We start from the raw sequence: 18,142 nt of genomic DNA, 5'->3' as shown, positions 1-18,142 counted from the left end.
TACACTCATCATCATTCTCACCTATGAACACGTGACTGACAACAACTTCCGTTCTACCTCAGACCGGGCGCATGTCTCTTGGATTCCTTAATTAGAATCTTCGTGGTATATGCTAGATTGATGGCGGCATTCATGAGAATCTGGAAAGTCTAAACCTTATCTATGGTATTCCTTGTAGGATTCAGGGATTGAATGACTGTGACGATCTTCAAACTCGCGATTGTTGGGCATGATGACAAACGCAAAAGAATCAAGGGATTCTATTCCAACATGATCGAGAACTGACAGATGATTAGCCGTGTTGTGATAGAGTTTTTGGACCTTTTTCACTGAGAGGATGGGATGTAGCCATTGACAACGGTGATGCCCTAGATACAGCTTGCCATGGAAAGGAATAAGAAGGATTGAAGGAAGGCAGTAGGAAAGTAGAGATCCAACAGGGACAAGCATCTCCACACACTTATCTGAAATTCCCACCATTGAATTACATGAGTAACTCTATCTTTATTTTCTGTTTTATTTATTATTCGAAATTTCCATAACATTTACTATCCGCCTAGCTGAGATTTACAAGATGACCATAGCTTGCTTCATACCAACAATCTCCGTGGGATCGACCCTTACTCACGTAAGGTATTACTTGGATGACCCAGTGCACTTGCTGGTTAGTTGTGCGGAGTTGTGACTAAGTTTGATTCACGTTTGAGAGCGTTACCAAGTTTTTTGCGCCATTGTTGATGATCACAATTTCGTGCACCAAGTTTTTGGTGCCATTGCCGGGGATTGTTCGAGTATGGACAACTCACGGTTCGTCTTGTTGCTCAGATTAGGTAATTTTCTATTTATTTTTCTTTTCAAAAAATTTTCAAAAATATTTTTCAAAATTTTTTCTTTATTTTCGAAAAATTATTCAAAATTTTTAAGAATGAATTCTAGTGTTTCATAAAGTATGTTGAAGCTTGGCTGGTTGTAAAGCCATGTCTAACTCAATTGGATTGAGGCTTCAAAACCATCAGCATAGAGGCAAGTTAATTGGAATATCAATTGTTACATGCCTGATTTATATCTTCTAAAGCTGGCTGGCTATTAAGCCATGCCCAACCCTTGATTGGAGCTTTAGGCTAATATTGAAAGATTGCTGGAATTCTTATTAAAAATTTTGGATTTCTTATTTTCTATATGTTTTTCGAAAAAATTAAAAGAAAATCCAAAAAAATCATATAATCATAAAAAACCAAAAATATTTTGTGTTTCTTGTTTGAGTCTTGTGTCATATTTTAAGTTTGGTGTCAATTTCATATTCATATTGTTCTTGCAATTTTCGAAAATTCATGCATTCATAGTGTTCTTCATGATCTTCAAGTTGTTCTTGGTAAGTCTTCTTGTTTGATATTGATGTTTTCTTGCTTTGTGTCTTTTATTGTTTTTCATGTGCATCTATGCATTCATATTGTATAAGCATTAAAGTTTTCTAAGTTTGGTGTCTTGCATATTTTCTTTGCATCAAAAAATTTTTCAAAAATATGTTCTTGATGTTCATCATGATCTTCAAAATGTTCTTGGTGTTCATCTTGACATTCATAGTGTTCTTGCAAGCATTATGTGTTTTGATTCATAATTTTTATGTTGTGAGTCATTTTTTATGTTTTTCTCTCTCATAATTAAAATTTCAAAAATTAAAAAATATCTTTTCCTTGTTTTTCTCATAAATTTCAAAATTTTGGGTTGACTTAGTCAAAAAAATTTTAAAATTAGTTATTTCTTGTTAGTCAAGTCAAAATTTCAAATTTAAAAATCTTATCTTTTCAAAATCTTTTTCAAAAATCAATTCTTTTTCATTATTTTTATTTTCGAATTTTTTATTTGAATTTTTTCAAAAATCTTTTTCTTAATTTTATTTCAAAATTTCAAAAATTTACTAACAATTAATGTGATTGATTCAAAAATTTGAAGTTTGTTACTTTCTTGTTAAGAAAGGTTCAATCTTTGAATTCTGAATCATATCTTGTAGTTTCTTGTTAGTCAAGTAATCAATTTTAATTTTAAAAATTAAATCTTTTCTAACCATATCTTTTTAATCATATCTTTTTATCTTATCTTTTATATCATATCTTTTTCAAAATTTTATCTTTTTTTTTCAAAAATTTGATTTTAAAATATCTTTTCTAACTTCTTATCTTCTTATCTTCTTATCTTTTTAAATTTGATTTTTAAATCTTTTTCAACTAACTATTTAACTTTTTGTTTGTTTCTTATCTTTTTTCAAAACCACCTAACAACTTTTCTCTCTATAAATTTCGAAAATACCTCCCTCTTTTTCAAAAATTCTTTTTATTTAATTAATTATTTTAAATTTTAATTTTAATTTCATTTCTTATCTTTATTTTCGAAAATCATTTAACTCCTTTTTCAAAATTTATTTTCGAAATTCCTTTCCTCTCCTCTTCTTCTATTTATTTATTTATTCACTAACACTTCTCTTCATCTCAAATCACTACCTCTATCCTTACCCTTGTGTTTGGATTTTCCATTCTTCGTTTTCCTTTCTTCTTCTACTAATAATAAGGAACCTCTTTACTGTGACATAGAGGATTCCTCCTCCTTTTTCTATTCTCTTCTTTCTCATATGAGCAGGAACAAGGAGAAAGGCATTTTTGTTGAACCTGATCCAGAACCTGAAAGGACTCTGAAGAGGAAACTAAGAGAAGCTAAATTACAATAATCCAGAGACAACCTTACTAAAATTTTTGAACAAGAGAAGGAGATGGCAGCCAAGCCTAACAACAATAATACAAGGAGGATGCTTGGTGATTACACTACACCTACTTCCAAGTTTGATGGAAGAAGCATCTCAATCCCTACCATTGGGGCAAACAATTTTGAGCTAAAACCTCAACTAGTTGCTCTAATGCAACAAAACTGCAAGTTTCATGGACTTCCATCAGAAGATCCCTACTAGTTCTTAACTGAGTTCTTGCAGATCTGTGAGACTGTTAAGACTAATGGAGTATATCCTGAAGTCTGCAGACTCATGCTTTTCCCTTTTGCTGTAAGAGACAGAGCTAGAGAATGGTTGGACTCTCAACCTAAAGATAGCCTGGACTCCTGGGATAAGCTGGTCACAGCCTTCTTGGCTAAATTCTTTCCTCCTCAAAAGCTGAGCAAGCTTAGAGTAGATGTTCAGACCTTCAAACAAAAAGATGGTGAATCCCTCTATGAAGCTTGGGAAAGATACAAGCAGATGACCAAAAGATGTCCTTCTGACATGTTTTCAGAATGGACCATGATAGATATATTCTACTATGGTCTATTTGAGTTTTCCAAGATATCATTGGACCATTCTGCAGGTGGATCCATTCACCTAAAGAAAACACCTGCAGAAGCTCAAGAACTTATTGACATGGTTGCAAATAACCAGTTCATGTACACTTCTGAGAGAAATTCCGTGAATAATGGGACGCCTCAAAGGAAGGGAGTTCCTGAAATTGATGCTCTGAATGCCATTTTGGCTTAGAACAAAATGTTGACTCAGCAAGTCAACATGATTTCTCAAAGTCTGAATGGATGGCAAAATGCATCCAACAGTACTAAAGAGGCATCTTCTGAATAAGAAGCTTATGATTCTGAGAACCCTGCAATAGTAGAGGTAAATTATATGGGTGAACCTTATGGAAACACCTATAATTCATCATGGAGAAATCTTCCAAATTTCTCATGGAAGGATTAACAAAAGCCTCAACAAGGCTTTAATAATGGTGGAAGAAATAGGCTCAGCAATATCAAGCCTTATCCATCATCTTCTCAGCAACAAACAGAGAATTATGAATAGAGTACCTCTAACTTAGCAAATTTAGTCTCTGATCTATCTAAGGCCACTTTAAGTTTCATGAGTGAAACAAGGTCCTCCATCAGAAATCTGGAGGCACATGTGGGCCAGCTGAGTAAGAAAATAACTGAAACTCCTCCTAGTACTCTCCCAAGCAATACAGAAGAGAATCCAAAGAGAGAGTGCAAGGCCATTGATATAATCAACATGGCCGAACCTAGAGAGGAAGGAGAGGACGTGAATCCCAATGAGGAATACCTCATGGGACGTCTCTCAAGCAAGAAGGAGTTCCCTATTGAGGACCCACGAGAATCTGAGGCTCATATAGAGACCATAGAGATCCCATTAAATCTCCTTCTGCCATTCATGAGCTCTGAAGACTATTCTTCCTCTGAAGAGGATGAAGATGTAACTGGAGAGCAAGTTGCTCAATATTTAGGAGCTATCATGAAGCTGAATGCCAAGTTATTTGGTAATGAGACTTGAGAAGGTGAACCTCCCTTGCTCATTAGTGAACTAGATACATGGGTTCAGCAAACTTTACCTCAAAAGAGACAAGATCCTGGCAAATTCATAATACCCTGCACCATAGGCACCATGATCTTTGAAAAAGCTTTGTGTGACCTGGGGCCAGGTATAAATCTTATGCCACTCTCTGTAATGGAGAAGCTGGGGATCATTGAGGTACAGCTTGCCTTATTCTCATTACAAATGGCAGACAAGTCAATAAGACAAGCTTATGGATTGGTAGAGGACGTGTTGGTAAAGGTTGAAGGCCTTTACATCCCTGCTGATTTCATAATCTTAGACACTAGGAAGGAGGAGGATGAATGCATCATCCTTGGAAGACCTTTTCTAGCCACAGCAGGAACTTTGATAGACGTTAAAAGAGGAGAATTAGTTCTTCAATTGAATGGGGACTACCTTGTGTTTAAGGCTCAAGGATCTTCTTCTTTAACAATGGAGAGGAAGCATGAAAAGCTTCTCTTAGTACAGAGTCAAACAAAGCCCCCACAATCAAACTCTAAGTTTGGTGTTGAGAGGCCACAGCCAAACTCTAAGTTTGGTGTTGAATCCCCACATCCAAGCTCTAAGTCTGGTGTTGGGAGTCTACAACATTGACCTGATCACCTGTGAGGCTCCATGAGAGTCCACTGTCAAGCTATTGACATAAAAAAAGCGCTTATTGGGAGGCAACCCAATTTTTATTTATCTAATTTTATTTTATTTTCAGTGTTCTTTTATGTTTTATTAGGTTCATGATCATGTGGAGTCATGAAAAAAATATTAAAATTAAAAACAGAATCAAAAACAGCAGAAGTAAAATCACACTTTGGAGAAAGGACTTACTGGCGTTTAAACGCCAGTAAGGAGCATCTGGCTGGCGTTCAACGCCAGAACAGAGCATGGATCTAGCGTTGAACGCCAGAAACAAGCAACATCCTGGCGTTTAAATGCCAGGAATGCATCCTGAGGAGAGCTGGTGCTGAACGCCAGAAACAAGCATGGAACTGGCGTTCAACGCCAGAAACAAGCATGGAACTGGCATTCAACGCCAGAAACATGCTGCACATGGGCATTGAACGCCCAGAACATGCATCACTTCGGCGTTTAAATGCCAGAATTGCATGCAAAGGCATTATACATGCCTAATTGGTGCAGGGATGTAAATCCTTGACACCTCAGGATCTGTGGACCCCACAGGATCCCCACCTACCATATTCTCCCCTCTTCTCAACATTCATCCTCTTTTTCCAATAAACACTCTTCCCCAAAACCCTTCACCAATCACCTCAATCTCTCTTCCCAATCACCCCCTTCACCACTCACATCCATCCACTCTTCCCCAAAAACCCCACCTACCTTCAAAATTCAAATTTCTTTCCCACCCAAACCCACCCTAAATGGACGAACCTACTCCCTCTCCCCTCACTATATAAACCCCTCCATTCTCCCTAATTTTCACACAACACAACCCCCTCTTCTCCACCTTGGCCGAATACACCTCCCTTACTCTCCTCCATAATTTCTCTTCTTCTTCTTCTTTTCTTTCTTCTCTTGCTCGAGGGCGAGCAATATTTTAAGTTTGGTGTGGTAAAAGCATAAGCTTTTTGTTTTTCCATTACCATTGATGGCACCTAAGGCTAGAGAAACCTCGAGAAAAGGGAAAGGGAAGACAAAAGCTTCCACCTTCGAGTCATGGGAGATGGAAAGATTCATCTCCAAAGCCCATCAAGACCACTTCTATGATGTTGTAGCCAAGAAGAAGGTGATCCCTAAGGTCCCTTTCAAGCTCAAGAAAAACGAGTTTCCGGAGATCCGACATGAGATTCAAAGAAAAAATTGGGAAGTTCTGACCAACCCATTCAACAAGTCAGAACCTTGATGGTTCAAGAGTTATATGCCAATGCATGGATCACTAGGAACCATGATCAAAGTATGAACCTGAATCCAAAGAACTATCTTACAATGGTTCGGGAGAAATACTTAGATTTTAGTCCGGAAAATGTGAGGTTGGCATTCAACTTGCCCATGATGCAAGGAGATGCACACCCCTACACAAGAAGGGCCAACTTTGATCAAAGGTTGGACCAAGTTCTTAGGGACATATGTGTTGAAGGAGCTCAATAGAAAAGAGACTCTAAAGGTAAGCCGGTTCAATTAAGAAGACTGGACCTCAAGCCTGTGGCTAGAGGATGGTTGGAGTTCATCCAACGCTCCATCATTCCCACTAGCAACCAATCTGAAGTTACTGTGGATTGGGCCATCATGATCCATAGCATCATGATTGGAGAGGAAGTAGAAATTCATGAAGTTATCTCCCTTGAATTCTACAAAATATTCGATAAGTGCTCTACTTTGGCAAGGCTAGCTTTTCCTCATCTTATTTGCCATCTATGTTACTTAGCTGGAGTCATCATAGAAGGAGACATCCCCATCAAGGAGGACAAGCCCATCACTAAGAAAAAGATGGAGCAAACAAGAGAGCCCACTCATGGAACCCAAGAGACGCATGAGGAAGCTCATCACTAAGAAATCCCGGAGATGCCTCAAGGGTTGCACTTTCCCCCCAACAACTATTGGGAACAACTCAACATTTCTCTAGAAGATTTGAGTTACAATATGGATCAATTAAGGGTGGAACGTCAAGAGCACTCCATCATTCTCCATGAAATTAGAGAAGATCAAAGAGCAATGAGGGAGGAGCAACAAAGACAAGGAAGAGACATAGAAGAACTCAAGGACATCATTGGTTCTTCAAGAAGAAAATGCCACCATCACTAAGGTGGACTCATTCTTTGTTCTTAATTTTTTCTGCTTTTCGGTTTCTTTATGTTAAATGTTTATCTATGTCTGTGTCTTCATTACATGATCATTAGTATTTAGTAACTATGTCTTAAGGCTATGAATAAATCCATGAATCCTTCACTCTCTTAAATAAAAAATGTTTCTAATTCAAAAGAACAAGAAGTACATGATTTTCGAATTTATCCTTGAATTTAGTTTAATTATATTGATGTGGTGACAATACTTTATGTTTTCTGAATGAATGATTAAATAGTGCATATATTTGATCTTGTTGTTTATGAATGTTAAAATTATTAGCTCTTGAAAGAATGATGAACAAAGAGAAATGTTATTGACAATCTGAAAAATCATGAAATTTGATTCTTGAAGCAAGAAAAAGCAGTGAAAAAGCAAAAGCTTGCGAAAAAAATTGAAAGAAAAAGAAAAAGTAAGCAGAAAAAGCCAATAGCCCTTAAAACCAAAAGGAAAGGGTAAAAAGGATCCAAGGCTTTAAGCATCAATGGATAGGAGGGCCCAAGAAAATAAAATCCAGGCCTAAGCAGCTAAATCAAGCTGTCCCTAACCATGTGCTTGTGGCATGCAGGTCCAAGTGAAAAGCTTGAGACTGAGTGGTTAAAGTCGTGATCCAAAGCAAAAGAGTGTGCTTAAGATTTCTGGACATCTCTAACTGGGGACTCTAGCAAAGCTGAGTCATAATCTGAAAAAGGTTCACCCAATCATGTGTCTGTGGCATTTATGTATCCGGTGGTAATACTGCAAAGTGCTTAGGGCCACAGCCAAGACTCATAAAAGTAGCTGTGTTCAAGAATCAACAAACTTAACTAGGAGAATCAATAACACTATCTGAAATTCTAACTTCCTACAGATGCCAATCATTCTAAACTTCAAAGGACAAAGTGAGATGCTAAAACTGTTCAGAGGCAAAAAGCTACAAGTCCCGCTCATCTAATTAGAATTAATATTCATTGATATTTTGGGATTTATAGTATATTCTCTTCTTTTTATCCTCATTGATTTTCAGTTGCTTGGGGACAAGCAACAATTTAAGTCTGGTGTTGTGATGATCAGATAATTTATACGCTTTTTGGCATTGTTTTTAGATAGTTTTTAGTAGGATCTAGCTACTTTTAGGGATGTTTTCATTATTTTTTATGCTAAATTCACATTTCTGGACTTTACTATGAGTTTTTGTGTTTTTCTGTGATTTCAGGTAATTTCTGGCTGAAATTGAAGGACCTGAGCAAAACTCTGATAAAAGGCTGACAAAGGACTGCTGATGCTGTTGGATTCTGACCTCCCTACACTCGAAGTGGATTTTCTGGAGCTACAGAACTCCAAATGGCGCGCTCTCAATGTCTTTGGAAAGTAGACATCCAGAGCTTTCCAGCAATATATAATAGTTCATACTTTATTCGAGATTAAATGACATAAACTGGCGCTCAACGCCAGTTCCATGCTGCATTCTGGAGTCAAACGCCAGAAACACGACACGAACCAGAGTTGAACGCCAAAAACACGTTACAACTTGGCGTTCAACTCCAAAAGAATACTCAGCTCGTGTAAAGCTCAAGATCAACCCAAGCACACACCAAGTGGGCCCCGGAAGTGGATTTTTGCATCAATTACTTATCCCTGTAAACCCTAGTAGCTAGTCTAGTATAAATAGGATATTTTACTATTGTATTAGATATCTTTGGTCTCAGTTTTATTTTATTATTCATCATAGGAGACTATTGATCTCGTTTTGGGGGCTGGCCATTCGGCCATGTCTGGACCTTCATCACTTATGTATTTTCAACGGTGGAGTTTCTACACACCATAGATTAAGGGTGTGAAGCTCTGCTGTACCTCAAGTTTCAATGCAATTACTACTATTTTCTATTCAATTCCGCTTGTTCTTATTCTAAGATATTCATTGCACTTCAACATGATGAATGTGATGATCTGTGACACTCATCATCATTCTCACCTATGAACGCGTGACTGATAACCACTTCCGTTCTACCTTAGACCGGGTGCATGTCTCTTGGATTCCTTAATCAGAATCTTCGTGGTATAAGCTAGATTGATGGCGGCATTCATGAGAATCCGGAAAGTCTAAACCTTGTCTGTGGTATTCCGAGTAGGATTCAGGGATTGAATGACTGTGACGAGCTTCAAACTCGCGATTGTTGGGCGTGATGACAAACGCAAAAGAATCAAGGGATTCTATTCCAACATGATCGAGAACCGACAGATGATTAGCCGTGCCGTGACAGAGCATTTGGAACTTTTTTCACTGAGAGGATGGGATGTAGCCATTGACAACGGTGATGCCCTACATACAGCTTGCCATGGAAAGGAATAAGAAGGATTGAAGGAAGGCAGTAGGAAAGCAGAGATCCAACAGGGACAAGCATCTCCAAACACTTATCTGAAATTCCCACCATTGAATTACATGAGTAACTCTATCTTTATTTTCTGTTTTATTTATTATTCGAAATTTCCATAACATTTACTATCCGCCTAACTGAGATTTACAAGATGACCATATCTTGCTTCATACCAATAATCTCCGTGGGATCGACCCTTACTCACGTAAGGTATTACTTGGACGACCCAGTGCACTTGCTGGTTAGTTGTACGGAGTTGTGACTAGGTGTGATTCACGTTTGAGAGCGCTACCAAGTTTTTGGTTCCATTGTTGATGATCACAATTTCGTGCACCAACACTTGACACTAATGATCATGTAATGAAGACAAAGGCATAGATAAACATGAAGCTCAAGAACAGAAAATAAATAGACAAGGAGATTAAGGAATGAGTCTACCTTAATGTGGGTGGCGTCTTCCTCTTGAAGAACCAATGGAACGCCTAAGCTCCTCTATGTCTCTTTGATAAACCACTATTTTATGATTTATCTTGTGCTCAATTGAGTGGTTTTTATCAAGCCTTTGCCCACTTATTCATATAATTTGCATGTTTTACGTTTTCCTTCCGGATTTTGTGCTATGATTGAAAACATGCTTCTTTGGCCTTATATTTGCTAATATTAATTCTCTCTTATTACCATTAGATGCCGTGATATTTGTGTTAAGTGATTTCAGGGATTACAGGGCATGAATGGCTCAGAGGATGGAAAGGAAGCATGCAAAAGTGGAAGGAATACAAGAAGTTGAAGACAGTCTGACCTCTTCGCACTCAAACAGTCATAACTTGAGCTACAGAGGTCCAAATGAGATGTTTCCAGTTGAGTTGGAAAGCTAACATCTGGGGCTTGCAACGATATATAATTTGCCATAGCTGCCCCGAAGTTAGGCGATGCGAACGCGTGGATGACGCGCCCGCGTCGCATCTGCAAAATTTCAATCCACGCAAATGCGTGGACGACGCTTTTGCGTCACTTTCCCGCGACCTGTACGTATCAGATTTAGAATTCAGCGATTTCTGGGCTGTTTCTGACCCAGTTTTCGGCCTAGAAAGCACAGATTTGAGGCTATAAAGTGGGGGAATCCATTCATTCAACATAGACTTCATACAACAATCATTCATTCATACATAGTTTTAGGATTAGATGTAGTTTTTAGAGGGAGAGGTTCTCTCCTTTCTCTTAGAATTTAGGATTAGGATTAGGATTAGGATTTCAACTTCTTCATCACAGGTTCAATGTTCCTTTAATTTATTTACCACTCTTATTTTATTACTTTAATTGATATTTATCTTTTCAATTTAGCTTATAAACCTTTCCATGTTAGATTTGAATTTATGTTTAAACGTAGTTTGATGTGTTTCAGATTTATGATCTTTTTCATTTAGCTTTTTATATTCTTTGGCTTTAATTGATTAATTGGAGACTCTTGAGTTATCAAACTCATCGTGATTGATAATTGCTATTTTTGCTAATTAAATTGAATTCCAATAACTCTAGTCCTTTCATAGGAATTGACTAGGACCTGAGGATCAAATAATTAGTCCACTTGACTTTCCTTTGCTTTAGCAAAGATTAACTAAGTGGGATTAAAACTCAATTCTCATCACCATCGATAAGGATAACTAGGATAGGACTTCCAATTTCTCATATCTTGCCAAGAGTTTATTTTACAGTTATTTATTTATTTTACTTGTCATTTAACATACTTCTTCCTTACTTTCAAAACCCCCAATTTACAAGAATCATAACCGATAATAAGAACATACTTCCCTACAATTCCTTGAGAAGACGACCCGAGGTTTAAATACTTCGGCTATCAATTTTAAGGGGTTTGTTACTTGTGACAACCAAAATGTTGTAAGAAATGACTCTTGTTGGTTTAGAAGCTATACTTGCAACGAGAATTTATTCTGAATTCTAGACTACACAAAGGTTCTCTCTTCAAAATGGCGCCGTTGCCGGGGAATTGCAAACGTGTGCCTTATTATTGGATATTGTAAATATTTTTCAAAAAAAAATTCAAATTTTTATTTTAAAATTTTTTATCTTATCTTATCTTATTTCAAAATCAAATTTCAAATTTCAAATCTTTTTTAAAAAAATCATATCTTTTTCAAAATCTTATCTTATTTTTTTTCAAAATTTTATCTTATCCTTTTTCAAAAATCATATCTTTTTCAAAATATTTTCTTTTTGTTAGTTTTTGTTTTTATTTTCTCTTACTACAATGAACTCTCACCCCTTTGGCTATGAGTCTAGTTATAACTATGTTGCAGGAAGAGGAAGCTATAACAGGAATATGCATTAAGGTTAAAGCAATCAAAGATGGACGGAGCCAAGAGGATCTGATCAACCCTTTAGGCAACAACACCTTCCAAGATATCATGGACGAAGACCATTCTACAATGCATACCAAAATGATAGATATGGTGGACCCCCTTGTAGTTACCAACATGCCCCATCATATGCCAATGAACCACCTCCTCAACATAGCTTTGAACCACCACACTCACAAGCCCCTTTCCACCATTTACCTCCAGATGACCCTAATCCTTATCCACCACACCAACCATCATATGAACCATACCCAGAACCACCACCTCAATATTCACCATCTCCATATCCTTATCAAAAAGAACCACCTCCATATTATGGACCTATTTTCCAAAAAAAGAACCCTCCTATCCATCCCAAACCTCCATGGAGAGCACACTTGCCTCTATCACTAGTCTCACCTCTACTCTTCAAGCACTTATATCCCGCATAGACCAACCCTCTACCCCCAATATTCAACCCTCAAGCTCCAATCTACTTCCATCTCAACCACATAATGATCCACCCATCCCATCACCACCATCCATGGAAGAGCACCCACATCCATTAACCCAAGAGCAACATGATCCCAATGATACTATTCACATAGAACAAGAGAGAGAGGATCATCTTCACGAATCCATACTTCATAAGGAGCTAGAGGAGACACTAAAGGTGAAGGTAGTATAGACCTTTGTAGATAAAGGAGTAGTTGAAGGGAGTTATCATAGAAAAGAAGCCATCAAGGAGGAATACAATTTCATACTTAAACACCTGGATCAAGCGATAAATCGATTGCCTTTCCGACGTTCAGACATTCAAGGAACTCCCATGACTTCATATGCAGAATCTAATGAAGAACGTAGCATGAAGGAGACACTAGAAACTCCAGTGGACAATAAGGAGCGTGACTTTGTACTCGAACAAGTGGAGGAAGCCGGAATTTTTGAAGAAGAAGAAGTGGTTCAAGACTTAGGAGATGTTGAACCTCCATGGGAAGGTCAAGTTATAGAGCCTCCTTCAAAGACGTTTGAAACTGATGTTGAGGATGGTGTACAACCTCTAATGCATCTCATGATTGAAGACTTTGAAGGGGATAATCAAGAGATGGATTCAATCATTGCTGAATTCTTATCTACCATTGAATCCTCTCCCATAGAACTTGACATGGAGATTAAAGAAGAAGAAGCACAACCTCTCATGCCCTTGGTGAACAATGAAGAAGAAATTGAATCAGAAGAAATCTGCCAAGAGGAAGAGGTTGAAATTGAAGAAGCTTGCAAAGAGGTGGGAGATGTCAAAGAAGAGCACATGGGAGTGGAGCTTGCACGTTCATTAGAAACACCTCCCCCTAAGTTGCCATCATCCTTCACAACATTCAAGTGGGTGAAATTCATATCCCTTATCTTTCTAATTCCACTTGAATATGGGCTACTGGAGACGGATGGTCAACTTAGAGCTCTTTGTGGCATTAAGAGCAAGAAGAAGATGGTTAGTGGTTGGAGTTGTCAAGCAAGGTTCAACATGGTTGTATGCTCCAAGTTGACATGCAAAGTTTGGTGTAAAGCTCAACTGAATGGGTCTAAGAAGTTGTTTGGCCGCTTTAGTGAGAATTCAGATTGCCTGCCACCCGGTTGGAACACTAATGATCAACAAGAAGACGGGTGTAAAAGCAAAGTTTGGGACCCCAGAATTCAATCTAGAAATCAATACTCTTGGGGCCTTGTCACTTGCTTTGGCTTGCTTGAAGGCTTTCTTCACCTAATTTGGGATCCCGGAGGCTGTGGGAATTCCAAACACTGGTGGAGATTCTTGGATGAATACAAGCACAAGCCACCATAACAAAAAGCTAACCAGAATGTCCAACTTAAGGACTTTAACTAAAAGTGCTAGGTGGGAGACAACCCACCATAGTATGATTGTTCTTTCTCCATTTTACTCTGTTTTCTTTGTTTGAACCTGGAATTTTTGCATGACATTCATTGCATTTTGCATTCTGCATACTGCATAAAAAAAATCGCACGCGATGTGACAGCGTCGCTGACGCGTCCGCGTCATAGGTGCGTTTGGAAGAAAATAAATTGAACAGATAGTCACGTGAGAGTGTGGCTGGAGGCGTTCTTGGGCACAAAATTGCAATCACACTTTTGCAATCCGCACAACTAACCAGCAAGTGCACTGGGTCGTCCAAGTAATACCTTACGTGAGTAAGGGTCAATCCCACAGAGATTGTTGGTATGAAGCAAGCTATGGTTATCTTATTAATCTTAGTCAGGATGCCAATAAGGTTCTTTGAATTTAATTGTAAAAAGTGAAAGTGTTTGGAATAAGTAATTGTTACTCAATAATGGAGAATATGTTGGAGTTTTGGAGATGCTTTGTCTTCTGAATTCCTGTAACATAATGCTTCCTCACTTTCAAACATGCAAGGCTCCTTCCATGGCAAGCTGTATGTAGGGCGTCACCGTTGTCAATGGCTACCTCCCATCCTCTCAGTGAAAATGGTCCAAATGCTTTGTCACAGCACGGCTAATCATCTGTTGGTTCTCAATCATGTCGGAATAGGATCCATTGATCCTTTTGTGTCTGTCACTACGCCCAACACTCGCGAGTTTAAAGCTCGTCACAGTCATCCAATCCCAGAATCCTACTCAGAATACCACAGACAAGGTTTAGACTTTCCAGATTCTCAAGGATGCTGCCATCAATTCTAGCTTATACCACGAAGATTCTGATTAAGGAATCTAAGAGATACTCATTCAATCTAATGTAGAACGGAGGTGGTTGTCAGGCACACGTTCATGGATTGAGGAAGGTGATGAGTGTCACGGATCATCACCTTCTTCATAGTGAAGCGCAAATGAACATCTTAGATAGGAACAAGCGTGTTTGAATGGAAAATAGAAATAATTGCATTAATTCATCGAGACGCTGTAGAGCTCCTCACCCCCAACAATGGAGTTTAGAGACTCATGCCGTCAAAGAGTATAAAATTCAGATTGAAAAATATCATGAGATACAAAATAAGTCTCTAAAAGTTGTTTAAATACTAAACTAGTAACCTAGGTTTACAGAAAATGAGTAAACTAAGATGGATAGTGCAGAAATCCACTTCTAGGGCCCACTTGGTGTATGTTGGGGCTGAGACTTAAGCTTCTCATGTGCCTGAGCTGTTTCTAGAGTTGAACGCCAAGTTGTAACATGTTTCTGGCGTTGAACTCCAACTTGCAACCTATTTCTGGCGCTGAATGCCAAACTGCAACATGGAACTGGCGTTGAATGCCAGTTTATGTCGTCTATATTTGCTCAAAGTATGGACTATTATATTGTTGGAAAGCCCTGGATGTCTACTTTCCAACCCAATTCAGAGCGTGCGAATTGGACTTTTGTAGCTCCAAAAAATCCATTCCGAGTGCAGGGAGGTCAGAATCCAACACCATCAGCAGTCCTTTTTCAGCCTAAATCAGATTTTTGCTCAGCTCTCTCAATTTTAGCCAGAAAATACCTAAAATTATAGAAAAATACACAAAATCATAGTAAAGTCCAGAAATATGAATTTTGCCTAAAAACTAATAAAATTATACTAAAAACTAACTAAAACATACCAAAATCTATATGAAATTACCCCCAAAAAGCGTATAAAATATTCGCTCATCACAACACCAAACTTAAACTGTTGCTTGTCCCCAAGCAACTAGATAAATAAAATAGAAATTAAGAAGTAATAAAATCTCAGAGTTTCAAGTGAAGCTCAGATTCTAATTAGATGTTCGGGACTAGTAGCTTTTTGCTTCTAAACAGTTCTGGCATCTCACTTTATCCTTTGAAAATCAGAATGATTGGCATCCATAGGAACTCAGAATTTAGATAGTATTATTGATTCTCCTAGTTAAGTATGTTGATTCTTGAACACAGTTACTTTATGAGTCTTGGCCATGGGCCTAAGCACTTTGTTTTCCAGTATTACCACCGGATACATAAATGCCACAGACACATAACTAGGTGAACCTTTTCAGATTGTGACTTAGCTTTGCTAAAGTTCCCAATTAGAGGTGTCCAGAGTTCTTAAGCACACTCTTTTACTTTGGATCACGACTTTAACCAATCAGTCTCAAGCTTTTCACTTGGACTTGCATGCCACAAGCACATGGTTAGGGACAGCTTAATTTAGTCGCTTAGGCCTGGATTTATTTCCTTGGGCCCTCCTATCCATTGATGCTCAAAGCCTTGGATCCTTTTCACCCTTGCCTTTTGGTTTAAAGGCCTATTGGCTTTTTCTACATCTTTTGCTTTTTTTTCGCAAGCTTGTTTTTTTTTCACTGCTTTTTCTTGCTTCAAGAATCAATTTCATGATTTTTCAGATCATTAATAATATTTCTCTTGTTCATCATTCTTTCAAGAGCTAACAATTTTAACATTCATGAAATTCAATATAAAAAATATGCACTGTTCAAGGATTCATTCAGAAGACAAAAAGTATTGCCACCACATCTAAGTAATCAGAAGTTTTCTTATTAAGAACTCGAAAAAAAAATATTGCCTCTTTATTCTAAAAATCTACTATTTTATTTATGTTTAATGATGATGAGAAAAATGAATTATAGCTTAATGGGAAATAAAATCAAAATAGATACACTAATTACTACTACTCCTATATAACTTCTAAGGTAAATTTATAAGACAACTATCAGAGAGTAAAGCTAAGATTAGGACTTAACAACTTTTATTTTGGGAAGTGGATGTTCCTCTAGTCTGTGGGGTGCTTGATCCTTCAAGAGATAATTTCTGACGCTTCAGTTCCTTCAAGTCATGCCTTTGCTCTTCTTGTTCCCCAAGCAGTTTGCAAAGCATGCTATTTTGATTATTCTGTTCTTCCTTTATTTGGTCCATAGCTTCTTGCAACTTGGTAACCGATGCTTCAAGATGTTCCAGTATTCAAATTGAGAAAATTCCGGGAGGAATTCCTGTGCTCTCCTCTTGATGGGGTCATCCTGCACTTGTTGTTTTTCCATTGATGTTTTGGTGATTGGTCGCTCAACTGAGATATACTCAGTTATTCCCATCTTTACTCCAGCATCTTTACATAGCATAGATATTAAGCTAGGATAATCCAATTTGGCATCTTTGGAGTTCTTATTTGCAATTATGTAAAGTTCACACAAAATCAATTGATGAACTTCTACTTCTCTTCCTAACATAATGTAGTGGATCATCACTGCTCTTTTAACGGTGACCTCAGAGCGGTTGCTAGTGGGCAGTATAGAACGCCCAATGAAGTCCAGCCAGCCTCTGGCGACTGGTTTGAGATCTTCTCTCTTGAGTTGATTTGGGACGCCCTTGGTACTGGTGGTCCACCTGGCTCTAGGGAGGCATATGTCCTCTAGAATCTTGTCCAGGCCTTTATTTGTTCTCATTATTCTCCTATTAAAGGAGTCTGGGTCATCTTTCAACTGAGGTAGCTTAAAGATCTCCTTGATTTTATTAGGGTGGATGTGAACAATATTTCCTCTGACCAAGGTCCGATAGTTATAGAAAGCAGTTCCAAATATTCTCTGCCTGTCTATTTGCCACAGATTAGCGTAGAATTCCTGAACCATGTTTCTTCCCACCTTTGTCTCAGGATTAGCTAGGACTTCCCAGCTCTTGTTTCAAATTTGTTCTTGGATCTCCAGATATTCATCTTCTTTCAGATCGAATCTAACTTCCGGGATCACTGACCTTAGACCCATTATTTTGTAGTAATGGTCTGAATGTTCTTTGGTTAAGAACTTCCCTTGATTCCAAAGTGGTTTTGGAATACTCTCTTTCTTGCCTCTTGGAGTGGGTTGTTTTCCTTTAGGAGCCATGATCTTAGTGAATATGGTTTAGTGATCACGGATAAACACACCAAACTTAGAGGTTTGCTTGTCCTTAAGCAAAAGAAAGGAAAGAAGGGGGTAGAAGGAGAGCTAGTATCGAATGGTGGATGAGAGGAGGGAGGCCGAATGTGGATTTAAAGGGAGGGGGTGGGTTTTCAAAAATTTTGAAGAAAGATAAGATAGAAGATATGATTTATAAATGATAAATATGATAAGAAAAAGATATAATTTAAAATTAAAAAGTTGTGAATGATATTTGAAAAAGATAAATCTGAATTTATATTTTGAAAAAGATTTTAAAAGATAATTGAGTTTAAAAAAAATTTGAAAAGGAGTTGGATGGGATTTAAAAAGGATTTGTGTTTATGAATTAAGATATATTTGATATTTTTGAAAAAGGGATTTTAGAAATTAGGATTAAAATT

The 18,142-nt window shown here is 37.7% G+C and overlaps 1 non-coding gene across 1 annotated transcript; it reads right to left on the bottom strand.

The window, feature by feature from the left end:
- Positions 1-3,163: 3,163 nt before the first annotated feature.
- On the bottom strand, positions 3,164-3,267 carry LOC112715843 (small nucleolar RNA R71). The gene has a single exon (XR_003160016.1). It is a non-coding gene; the product is annotated as a small nucleolar RNA R71 (small nucleolar RNA).
- Between the last annotated feature and the right edge of the window lie 14,875 nt (positions 3,268-18,142).

The sequence above is a fragment of the Arachis hypogaea genome, chromosome 1 (assembly GCF_003086295.3).
Source record: "Arachis hypogaea cultivar Tifrunner chromosome 1, arahy.Tifrunner.gnm2.J5K5, whole genome shotgun sequence".
Taxonomy (NCBI): domain Eukaryota; kingdom Viridiplantae; phylum Streptophyta; class Magnoliopsida; order Fabales; family Fabaceae; genus Arachis; species Arachis hypogaea.
Note: the sequence above shows the minus strand (reverse complement) of the source record. Positions and strands in the feature narration are given on the sequence as shown.